The 11483-nt window shown below is 38.5% G+C and overlaps 3 long non-coding RNA genes across 3 annotated transcripts; all 3 read right to left on the bottom strand.

Annotated features, from left to right (window-relative positions):
• Positions 1-151: 151 nt before the first annotated feature.
• Positions 152-974, bottom strand: LOC124639303. Its single transcript, XR_006985457.1, has 3 exons — positions 898-974; positions 513-570; positions 152-234 (listed from the first exon to the last, which is right to left on the bottom strand). It is a non-coding gene; the product is annotated as an uncharacterized LOC124639303 (long non-coding RNA).
• Positions 975-3013: 2039 nt separating this feature from the next.
• LOC124639794 lies at positions 3014-4120 on the bottom strand. Its single transcript, XR_006985499.1, has 3 exons — positions 4002-4120; positions 3441-3528; positions 3014-3098 (listed from the first exon to the last, which is right to left on the bottom strand). It is a non-coding gene; the product is annotated as an uncharacterized LOC124639794 (long non-coding RNA).
• Positions 4121-9715: 5595 nt separating this feature from the next.
• On the bottom strand, positions 9716-10806 carry LOC124639884. The gene is made up of 3 exons (XR_006985504.1): positions 10738-10806; positions 10192-10300; positions 9716-9838 (listed from the first exon to the last, which is right to left on the bottom strand). It is a non-coding gene; the product is annotated as an uncharacterized LOC124639884 (long non-coding RNA).
• Positions 10807-11483: the final 677 nt, after the last annotated feature.

Here is an 11483-nt window from a genome sequence, read left to right as displayed (position 1 = left end):
AATATCACTTGGCGAGACCGATAGAAAATTACCTTCACTTTTAACAACTCAAGACGAAACTAGATTATATCACCTTGTCCGAATTTTGAAAAGTTTTGAATCTCCGCTTAAGAATATAGGTTTTCAAATAAAAATTAAGTACTAAGAATGCTGTAACAGTTTATTTATAATAGTTATAACTTTGCTGAATTGAAAAGATGCTTCGATTGTCTTGTTGCATTTAACTGGTAATGTCTGAAAAGAAAAGTTGAATAATTAAACTATAAACTTACTAACTAGATGAGATTAGTCTATTCACCCAGTTTCTGCATGCAAAGAAAAAATATCAAAATTAATAGTTTTTTTTTTTCAAAAGGGATTCACCCTGTCTATTGTCTTTGACTCGGCCACTACTGAGCGCTCCCCAGCGTACGCATACAGAGACAAATATGCATGTAATTAAGACAAACTAAACGCAACTAAATGTGCCACAAGAATTTTACAATATAAGGTAATGTAGAGCAGGTACTTACTGGAAGGAGGAGGTCCAGGGGGTGAGCCTGATGGTGGCTCCGGCGGACCCTGGCCGCTCTAAAAACAATACAGTTTTTTTTATACACCACTTGTTATATCGGGTCCTACACCTGATCTCTCTCTGATTGTTACTCGATTGCTGTCCCATCGGGTAACGAGATTGAGGTATAAGTAAGAGAGTGTACCTGTGTCTGCGCAAATGCATCTACTCTATGACAATTATGCTCCTGAATAATCCTGCGCAGCTGGCTTATCTCCTTAGACATTTAGAATAGAGAAAGAGGACGACCAAAGAAGTTGATAGTTAAGAAAAGGATACATTATACATTGTGTAAAAGTAGCTATAGTTCAGGAGGATAATGATGAAGCGGAGGTTCTATTTACCACAGCAGCGAACACAATAGCCGCGATGGCCACAATAATACCAAAAATCTTCATGATTCAACACCTGAATGTGATCTGATGCACCAACACATACTCCTTACCTTATATACTATAGAAAAACTATCAAAATCGTTCGAATGAGACAATTGTTCATCCGGCCAGCGATTTAATATCATTATTTTATTGAAAGCAAAAATGGCAAGAGTGAGTTGTACGCGCGAAGAATGGGTTCCGCGTCTCTTCCATAGGTCAAATCAAATCCACTTTTTATTCAGTTACTGTACCACTATTTTTTTCTGAATCATGAACCAAAGGTTTACTTTTAATTTATTTATTTTTTCGAGCTGGAAATATATAAGCAACGTACTTAGATAAAGGTATTAATCACTGAGTTGGCTTAAGACATTAGACCATTTCAAATTACTTGTTTATTTTACTTCAAAAGCATAACGGGCTACAGAGGTATGAGGGGGCAAATTCCTTCAGCTTGGGGATGACCTTTGTCCAGCATATTTGTAATTATTAAATTTGTAACTACAGAACCCTGAAATTCGCTTTTCAATGTTCTTCTACGACAAGGTGACCAAATTACTGTTTAAATGATCTCACAATGGTGGGACAGTTTAGGTGCATTTTATGGTAAATTTTCAGATTAGTGGGACAAATAGTTCTGTTATTATGACATTTAAGTTATCTTCCGCGTTTATAAGCGTGAGTTTGTGCTATTAAATGTAAATTAAGGTTATTGTCATGGAAATAAGGCTATATTTATGAAGACTCTCCCTTATGACCCGCTAAGTATATCTCATACGAATCAAACATTGCGATTCTAGAAGAAAGAATTAGGTCTGCAATTCCCAGCTATATATTTTTATTTATTTAAAACTTTATAACAGGCATCAATTGCCCATAGATAAATACCTTAAAAACTAACATATATGCTATATACAAAAGTTATGATTTTCAGAATCTTGCGAATCTTGGGGAGCCATTCGACAAACAGACAAAGTGGAACTACTACCAGTGAATAGGTAAATTAATGTAAGAGTGTGTATCTAGTTAGATTGAGTGTAGCTTAACAATTATTACCTTGCCTTGGAAGAATTATTATACTCAATTACACGCACCTAATTTCTTCAAAAATTGTTATTAATTTCAAGAAATTCAAACGAAATATACCTGCTATGTTAGTGGTCAAAACATATTTTATTGAATGTTTGTCCATTGTAGATAGCACCCTGTTTAGACATAACTAGCGACATGTTGGCCTAGGTATCTACTTATTTGCAGATTGAAACACAACCATCAACATAAGCACACAATATACATCTCATACTCTAATTTTAAACACATATTTTAATTTTATCAGATCTCATCCTTACAAATGAGAAAATAATACTAACAGCTTCTTAACTAAGAACTTCAAAGGTTTCAATGGATATTTTACTTCATGTCTGTTTTACTTAGCAGAAATATTTTAAACCCAAGTTAGGCCTGTTGCTCACGGCGCCCATCGTAGCATACCGCAGCAGCAAATATGCTTAGAAACATGCTTGTTTGTGTGTGTTTCCCAAACGAATCGTCGCGCAGACGTATCGTTTTCGGCACCTACGTTTTGGAAGGGACATTTGCCTGCTTATCGGATCGGGTGAATATATGAATTAATTACAAGACAATAATTTCAGGTATAAATTTTGGAGTTGTGGCATCGATTCAAAATACAGAGCCTAGTATCTTTTATTAGTTTTAAAGAATAAGTAATAATTAATTGTATCACTTGTTACGCTTCTAAAGGTAAAGGTATTGGGTCGCCCGTTTAACTGGGTTGAGGAGGTCAGATAGGCCGTCGCTCCTTGTAAAGCACTGGTACTCAGCTGAATCCGGTTAGACTGGAAGCCGACCCCAACATAGTTGGGAAAAAGGCTCGGGAGATGATGATGATGTTACGCTTCTGTGTTTTATGAATCATATGCTACGGCTATCGTAATAATGATGATGAACAACAGGTTCGGAGTAATGTGTGAGGAGTTGTTTGAAAATGTGCAATGTTTGTATTGCTTATCACTAAACGCTTTCCTACGACACTGTTGTTTATAGGGTAAATAAAATTCAAATATAAAACTGGTGCAACTATTTATTTGTTGTTTGATTTAGCCGATATCGTAGCAGTATCCGTGTCGCTGTGGTTTATCCGGTCGAGTCTGCAAAGAAAATACAAAAAGGAGATTAGAGTTTGGGCTGCGCAAGACATATGTATAATAAGCATTTGCGCGAACAAAGTTGCTGCACTATTCGTTCACCCTCATAGCCCGATGGGATGGCAATCCGACACGACCGGAGAGAGATCAGGCGCAGGACCAACATTTACGTGCTCTAACGTGAATCACCAACTTCCAGAGTCAGGAAAGCTTTGTGAAAGTGTTTTAAAAATCCCAAAGGTATTTCTTCTCGACTCAGGAGTTGAGACCCCGTGCTCAGCAGTCCACTATCCGACTGCCAATGAGGAAGCTAGTAAATAATACAAGAATTTCAGATACACTTACTGGTCGGTGGGGCTCCGCTTGGTGGGGGTCCGGGTGGTGGGCCGCCACCGTTGCAGCCAGCGGTCTTCGGCAGAGCGCTCATCCCGCTCTGCAATCAGATGAGTCATACAAATACAGGATTTATTTTGGAACATGCTCAGAATTGCAAGGATCAATTCGTAATCGTATGATGAGAATCTCATCGTAACTGAATAAATGTAATGACCTTACCTACTAATATAAAGTTAAAATAATGCACACAATTTAGAGGTATTGAAGCAGTTCAGGCATACCTACACCAATGGGCAGGTAGGAATTAGCTATCATTCGGGTATGGACAGATTATTTAAATGTTTTCTATCGAAAAGTCTGCCTGGGCAAAAGGTAGTCAGATAGGCAGCCACTTTATGTATAGCACTGGTACTTCAGTAGCTTCATCCAGGTAGCGGATTATGACTGGGATAGTTGGCGTTCATTGTGGAGATGTACGTTTAGTGGGTGGAAAGTGACTAGTATGAATGAATGAATGAATAGGCATATTATGATGCTTTTGTCGGTTGTAATATTAGAAAGTTAACTCACCACCGCAGCGAAGGCAATAGCCATGATGGCCAAGAGTGCTCCAAAAAACTTCATGTTTCAGCTACTGATCATGAACTGACTACCACCATATTCTATACTAGCTTATATACTACAGAATAACTAGGGAAATTGACCATTTGTGACTATTCTCCATCCGGTGGGCGATATAATAACAATTATTATAAATGTAGTGTTCCGATAAGTGTGATTCTGTGATTTGTACACGACGATGCGACAAAATTATAGGGCTTAGCTAAATATTTACATTGTGGATTGGTTTGGATGTAAATAGGTATGTATGTAGGTATGTTTGATAGATTGTAAAAGATCATAGTTTTTTATGTTAAGGGGAGGCCTATGTTCAGCAGTGGACGTCCTATGGCTGAGATGATGATGATAGTTTTTTTATTGCAATATTATGAAGATGTCTTAAAAACGAGCTACAAATAAAAACAATCATATAAACACCTGCCTTCAGGTGTCTACCTCCACAAAATTTGAAACACTTCTATTTTGTAATTAGGACAAAAATAAACTTAATATAAGAAAGCTGAAGCTGTTGAACTCTGCAGAAACAAAATACGATTATTTAAATATAGGTTTAGATAAATAAAATAAAACTATATAAACCCGGGTGAATTAGCATGCGAAAACTTGTGGTAATTTGTTTCGAAACTATTTCAGCTGTAAATTACATGAACTCGCTATAATTGTAATATCATGAAATTACGTTTACAGGGGTCAACTATTATACTTACCAAAATATTTTTATCCTCTTGAAGTATTTTTCAGTAGACAGTCCAACTCTCAAGTGTCTAAATCGTAATAATTTAATTGTACTAATAATTCATTTTTATCTTCTATACATATAATAAATCTGTAAAAAAACTGTGTCTGTACATTGAATATATTAAAAAAATAATAATTGGGTGGGGTTTAGAAACAGTAATGGAGCACAAATCCAAAAAAAAAAATCTGTCTGTATGTCTGTATGTCTGTTTGTTTGTACACGCTAATCTTCCGAACTATTGAACGGATTTCAATGATTTTTTCTTTGTTGTGTCAGTATTAAGCCTGGTCAACATATAGGCTATAATTTATCTTCGAAACTTGAAGACCTGATGCAGAACACCAACAGACCAACAAAACTATAAGAGATACAAAAATGGTGTCATGGCAAAAATTGTTTCATGTGATGAGCATTTTCAGCGGAGATAATAAATTTGAAGATCTGGAACACCTGATGTGGAACCCCAAGAGCCCAGCTTCTCTGTACCATATACAGGTATGCCGTTTTAGCAAAAGTTGTTCAATTTGATGAGCACTTTCTATTGACTTATACAAATTGAAGATCTAAAACACCTGATGTGGAACTCCAGGGGCCCAGCTAGACTATAGCATATAGAGGTATGACGTTTTAGCAAAAGTTGTTCAATCTGATAAGCACTCTCTGTTGACTTATAAAAATTGAAGATGTAAAACACCTGATGTGGAAACCCAGGAGCCCAGCTAGACTATAGCTTATAAAGATATAACGTTTTAGCAAAAGTGGTTCAATCTGATAAGCACTCTCTCTTTTGACGTATAAACATCGAAGATCTGGAACACCTGATGTGGAACTTCAAGAGCAATACTACACTTTAAATGTATAGAAATGAATGTTATGAAATAGGTATGGTGAATCAAAAAAAGTAATTAGTCCGTCTTTTAGATAACCCTAAAATAATGGACACGTATTTTTTCTTTTCTCCTTCTCACAAACAAATAATAACGAAGATATAACACGCTTGAATTTTGTGTTAAGTCACTGCTTAGTACAAATTTTACATACCTAAACGTGGCGTCACGAGCCCCCACTCTCCGACTTTGTTGCGTTATATATATCTCATTATTATTTTGTATGTCTCTTCCAGACTACGGGACTACAGAGTTCCGAATTTTTGGGAGCCAACGTGAGGCCAAAGCCAACACGCTGAAGCCCTTTTGAGACAACTTTAATGAAATGGTGACACAAAACCGACAATTATCCCTTTATACACTATAGAAATGAACCCAAGGACAATCCCCGGTGAACGTCGTTAAAAAAAGACAATCTGTGCTATACCATTGCTAACTGTGGATGAATACTACTTGGGCTATTGTGATGGGATGCTAATGGACTAGGAATGGGGAAACTACGGGAACTATGGCACCTGCCGATGACAATGTATTAGATACATGTAAAAATGGCAGGTGGAGACTCGCCAGCTCACTTACTGGGCCCCCGGGAATCTGTCACTGAATAGCAACAAAAGGGCAACAGGGACATGAGCGGCTGAAGTGTGAGGATACCTCGGCGGATTTTAAACGCAGATTACGCGCTCCCTGTGGGTCACTTACCACGAGGCACCTATCCTCCGAGCAGGGCTACTAACCCTGCTCAAGCGACTCCACTCTGGATGGTCAAGCCAAGCCAGAGACGTGAGACTTACCCCCGTCATGGTTCACTCCGACCGGCCGGAGATGGGGGACAGTATACTCTCCCTGGAGAACTCAGTATATATGCCCCGCGGGGTCGCTACTCCCCGTCATCAGCCTCAGATGTCCTGCGATGCTTATATCTCATTATTATTGTCGTTATTATCTCAATTTGCCTTTGTCCCAATTAAGTTAGGGTCGACTTCCAGTCACGATGCAACTGAGTACCAGTGTTTTAAAAGGAGCGACTGCCTATTTGACCTCCACAACCCGGTTAACCGCTCAACCCAACACCCTTCGGTAAAACTGCTCAGACTTACTGGCTTCTGACTACCCATAACGACTGCCAAGAATGTTCAGCCGGAACCTACAGTTTAACATCCCCTCCAAATAACGGTCATTGGTATCCAAAATATACGTAGAAAGTACATACGAACTTAGAAAAGTTGCATTGGCAGGTACTTGCCAGACCTGGAATCAAAGACGCACGCTCATACTTGAGAGATTGGTTCTCTACCCACTAAACCACCACGACTTCCACTAAGTCATCACGACTTTGTCATCTCAGTAACATTTAATGTTTTTTTACGTAATAATACGTGTAATATTTTTGCCACACACAACTTAAATGCGGAATAATTAGAATCACTACTTTTATCCCTATGGTCACGTCTATTGCGGTTCAGTTCTCAGCGTTTTGTTTAGTCTGCTGTGCTTTTGCCGTTAAAGTACAAAAATTAAATATATGGAACATTTCTAATGGCTATGCGTATTCCATTGTTTTCAAGTCAACGGGCCCTTAAAATTCAATATCAGACGATTCAGATCTTTGATTTTGCTGACCCCGTAGTCGCTGGCATAAGGGACAGGATCCGCGTACGAAGTCGCGGGCAGAAGCTAGTAAGTAATAAGTTAATTCAATCATTGTCTCCATGAGAACATACATAGGTGCATTTTTACGAGTCCTAGTGTTATATGTGTATATAGAGTTAAAAATAGTTTTTGAGAAAAGTCCTGTTTTATCTTCCTTTCTTCATGGAAGGATGGAACAGGATGGAAATCCTACAAACACAAAAACATTCACAAAACGCATTGTTATATTTCGATTTGGATTTCAACATTTGACCAAGAAAAAGGGCTACGCACGGGTCTACCACATTCAACAAAACTTTCTTTGAGATCTAATATCGCTAAGGTTCACTTTCCTTGTCTAGTAGACGCTCAGCGAGACAACTGTGCACGGGGTGTCGTTTTCGATTCCCCAGTCTAGAGGTAATCGCTTTGTGTTTGAGTATGATGTGTATAAAGTTGGTAATTGATACACCTAAAATAAATATCGTCCCTCCTCCTAATCTCTCTCAGGTTGTGTCTGATTACCGTCCCATTGGACTATGGAATTAAAAGAATAGAGTTGTTTGAACTAAAGTTGCACTATAATATCTCGCTGCTTATAGAGAACAGTCGCCGTGGCCGACAGCCGGTCTGGACTAGGGCATGCAATTCCGGTAAAATAAAATTTACCGGTAAAAATTCGGTAATAAAAATATTTTTACCGGTAAACCGGTAAAACGGTAATTTTTGTATTTTTTAAAATGTGATATTATAACCATAACGTTTAAGGTGGTAAATATTTTTTGTGACGTGGCCGTAACAAAAAAACATGTCAGTACCATCCGTACGCGATGTCGCCGACAAAATGCAAGAGAAACGGCTGCGATGGTACGGACATGTAAAAAAGAGACCAACTGAATACATCGCCAATGTTATGTACTCAATCTCGATATACCCGGTCAAAGTGTTGGTTGAATGTCGTAATGAATGACATGAAAATCTACGAACTCGAAGAGGAAGATGTCCAGGGTAGAGCGAAGTGGAAGAAGAAGATACGGAAAGCGGACCCTGTCACAAGACGGGATAAACGCTAAGAATTACCGTGAAAAAAAAATATTTCTTTCATTGAAGTGAAAGACCTTTTTTATGGTACATCGTAGGCATTTTATGGACCAGGGTCGCGGTAACTCTTTCGAAAAATCCCGCAGCCCCAGCAGGCATTGGCCTTGCTGGGCCCCGCTGTGTTTGCTGATATCTCCTTGAGGAGCGCGTGGAACAACGCGCGCCGCCGATACGGGTCTGCTGTCTATGCAGACGGAGGAACAATGAGCCACCCGAACTCACCGCCCAAAGACCGACGCCTGCGGTGGCCGGGAGTCGTCTCTCGATACTCGGCGCCCGTCTTCATGTTCCACTACAGCGGCTGAGATGAGTGGTGCGAACTCGCAGTCGCTCCGCCGTCTCCTTCTCGAGCATGACTGCTTCGCAGAAGGAGGCGACGGCTTCCCATTCACTCCGGACCATGGCTTGAACCAGGACCGGACGCGAGAGGTTCCGCTGCCTATTGCCTCGACGACGACACGTTACCCTTGGGCGTTACTCTTTCCAGGCAGTGCACACCTGGACTGTGTGCTCCACCTTGTCCTCAGAGCTGTCCGCATGGTGGTGAAGTAAAAGCCCTTGCTCTGTAAGGTCACAGAGTAGGTAAAATAAGCGTAAGCTACATTTTTACCTAATATGAGCTGACAGGAAAATCAGAATAACCGAAAATTAAGATGAGAAAGAAGATTTGTTTCTAACCTAGAGATAGTTAAGGAGCCACATAAGTTTACTTTCCTAAAAAACAGCAACTTTAACACTCTTACAATATGTAATGTATGCAATATTACATTATGTTCAGGCTACATAATGAAAATTTGACGTCAAATGAACAATTGCTATATTTTATCAGGAAAAAGTAAAAACCGGTAAATTACCGGTTACATATTATTTTTACCGGTAATTTAAAAATCACGAAAATGGGCGGTTTTACCGGTAAAACCGAAACCGGTAAACCGGTATTGCATGCCCTAGTCTGGACGCCATTATTAAGGTTCAATTTTCTATGGTGAATTTTCTATTAAGGAAGAAATTAATCTCATCCCTGAATACAGTCATGAAACCAAGGTGGAAAGTTGACAGATTTTGATTAACTCGAGCAATAGTGATTGTAGTGAAGTTGATACCATCTGTTTGGGAAGAAATGTGGGATACTTAGTAAGTAAGGAGGATTTTGAAACCAATAACGAAATATTTATTTTAAGAGGCGTTCAGTACTCGGCTAAAAGTTTATTAGACTTTACCTGCCTGTGTTTCCTTAATGTCTATGGATGGAGTATAGTTTCATAGAAATAAAATGAAACTGCCAAAAGCAATGAAACAAAATATAGGAGCAAAACATTTTTATTTTATTTTTTCGTATAATAATTGTTGTAATTGTGTGCCGTTTGTTATTATTATTCAAGCATTTTCAGACGATCGAAGTTTTGTGGATTATCCGCTAGTCGCATCTGAAACAAAGAAGTAAGAAATAATTAAAATTAGAACCATATTTATAAATAACCTATTAAGGAAATATTTTGAAAAATGTCACAGGTAGAATACAACCCAGAAAGTCTTCGATAACCGGGAACTCAGAAGTACTTGCATTACATAATTTTCATCAAAATTACACAAACGTTTAATGCAATTCAGTTGAAAATCGTTCTCGCCAAGCAGATTGGCGACCTCAACCTTCAAGTACGCCCATAGGCCCCGCATTCTCGCCAACCACTGATATAGTTTTCGGCGTCTCGTCTTCCCGTAATAGGTCAAACAGTTTGGCGAGAACTATAGGTAAGGCAATTGGACAAAAGTATCTTACTAGTAGAAGCTGCTGTGGTGGTGGCTGGAGTGGAAGGAGGGGGGCGCGGTGGTCTGCCGCCTCCTCCGCCGTGACACCCGGCAGGCTCAGCACCAGTGCTCATGGCTCCCTGTAACCATGGTCATAAAATAATGTCAACAAATTACACTAATAAATATAACTCTTAGAAAAGTCTGAAGGAAGTAGTATATATAATGTTCACAGCATATGAACTAATGTTAATAATTCGTTTGCTTGTTAAGGAAGCTGAAATTGTAAAGGAAGATAATGTATGGATTTTTACATACAATACTGGTGACACTAGATAGGAACTAGGTGAAGTTATAAGATAAACAGTAGGTAGGTACAGTAGGTAGGTACAGACTTAGAACTTAGAATAGGACTTAGAATAGTCTCATACTCGTAAAATATTTGTGGCAAGATTGTGATATGGTGATCCGATGAACAAAAGAGCCAAAAGATAATCTGGTCCAGCTAATGAATCTTAATTTGAATTCCAAGAGTGGCTGATGTTATCTTTGCCTACAAGAAGAAAGAATGACTTACCACAAAAGCCAGGGCCATTGCCATAACAGCTAAAAGTACTCCAAAAAGCTTCATGTCGAAACTGAGCAGTATGAAGGACTGACGGCAAACTAAATCATCTCATTTTATATGCAAAAATATTAGAACCATCTAGGTGCGCTCACATAGGTGATAATAACATGCTTTGTGAGTCTGACAATATGTGTAATCATAATTATAGCAATCGAGAGAAACATTTCAATAACGACAAGGGTGTTTAAATTGTCGTTTACATCGCTTTAGTTAATATTTGCTGGCTCATGCTTGATAATTCCTGGTTTGTCCCGAAACCCCTAATGTTTTCATCATTACGATGTACTTATGACTGCTTGTGTCCAAATTATAGTATCACCATATTTCTCATTTTCAGTCCTTGTTATCAGTAGTTGAAAATAAGATAAACTTACACTTGTTAGGTAGGTACATACCATGTCGAATATATTTTTTAAACGGTTTTATTTAGCTTACCCCGTTTGTTTTATTTATTATTTATTCATTCTTGGGTCAAATTTAGTAATTCAAATTTCACCCTCTTCCTGTCAACCGATTAATCTGAAATTTTGTATACACCTTTAATTCCGATGACAATACAATATAGTAATATCAATAACATTGTAAATCCAATATGGCCGCCGGCACAAAATGGCGGATAACGTAGATTTTATCAATCCCATCAATATGGGTATCAAATGAAAGGGCTCAACAAGCAGAATACAATGTACTATAAA

This window comes from Helicoverpa zea, chromosome 19 (genome assembly GCF_022581195.2).
Source record: "Helicoverpa zea isolate HzStark_Cry1AcR chromosome 19, ilHelZeax1.1, whole genome shotgun sequence".
Taxonomy (NCBI): Eukaryota; Metazoa; Arthropoda; class Insecta; order Lepidoptera; family Noctuidae; genus Helicoverpa; species Helicoverpa zea.
Note: the sequence above shows the minus strand (reverse complement) of the source record. Positions and strands in the feature narration are given on the sequence as shown.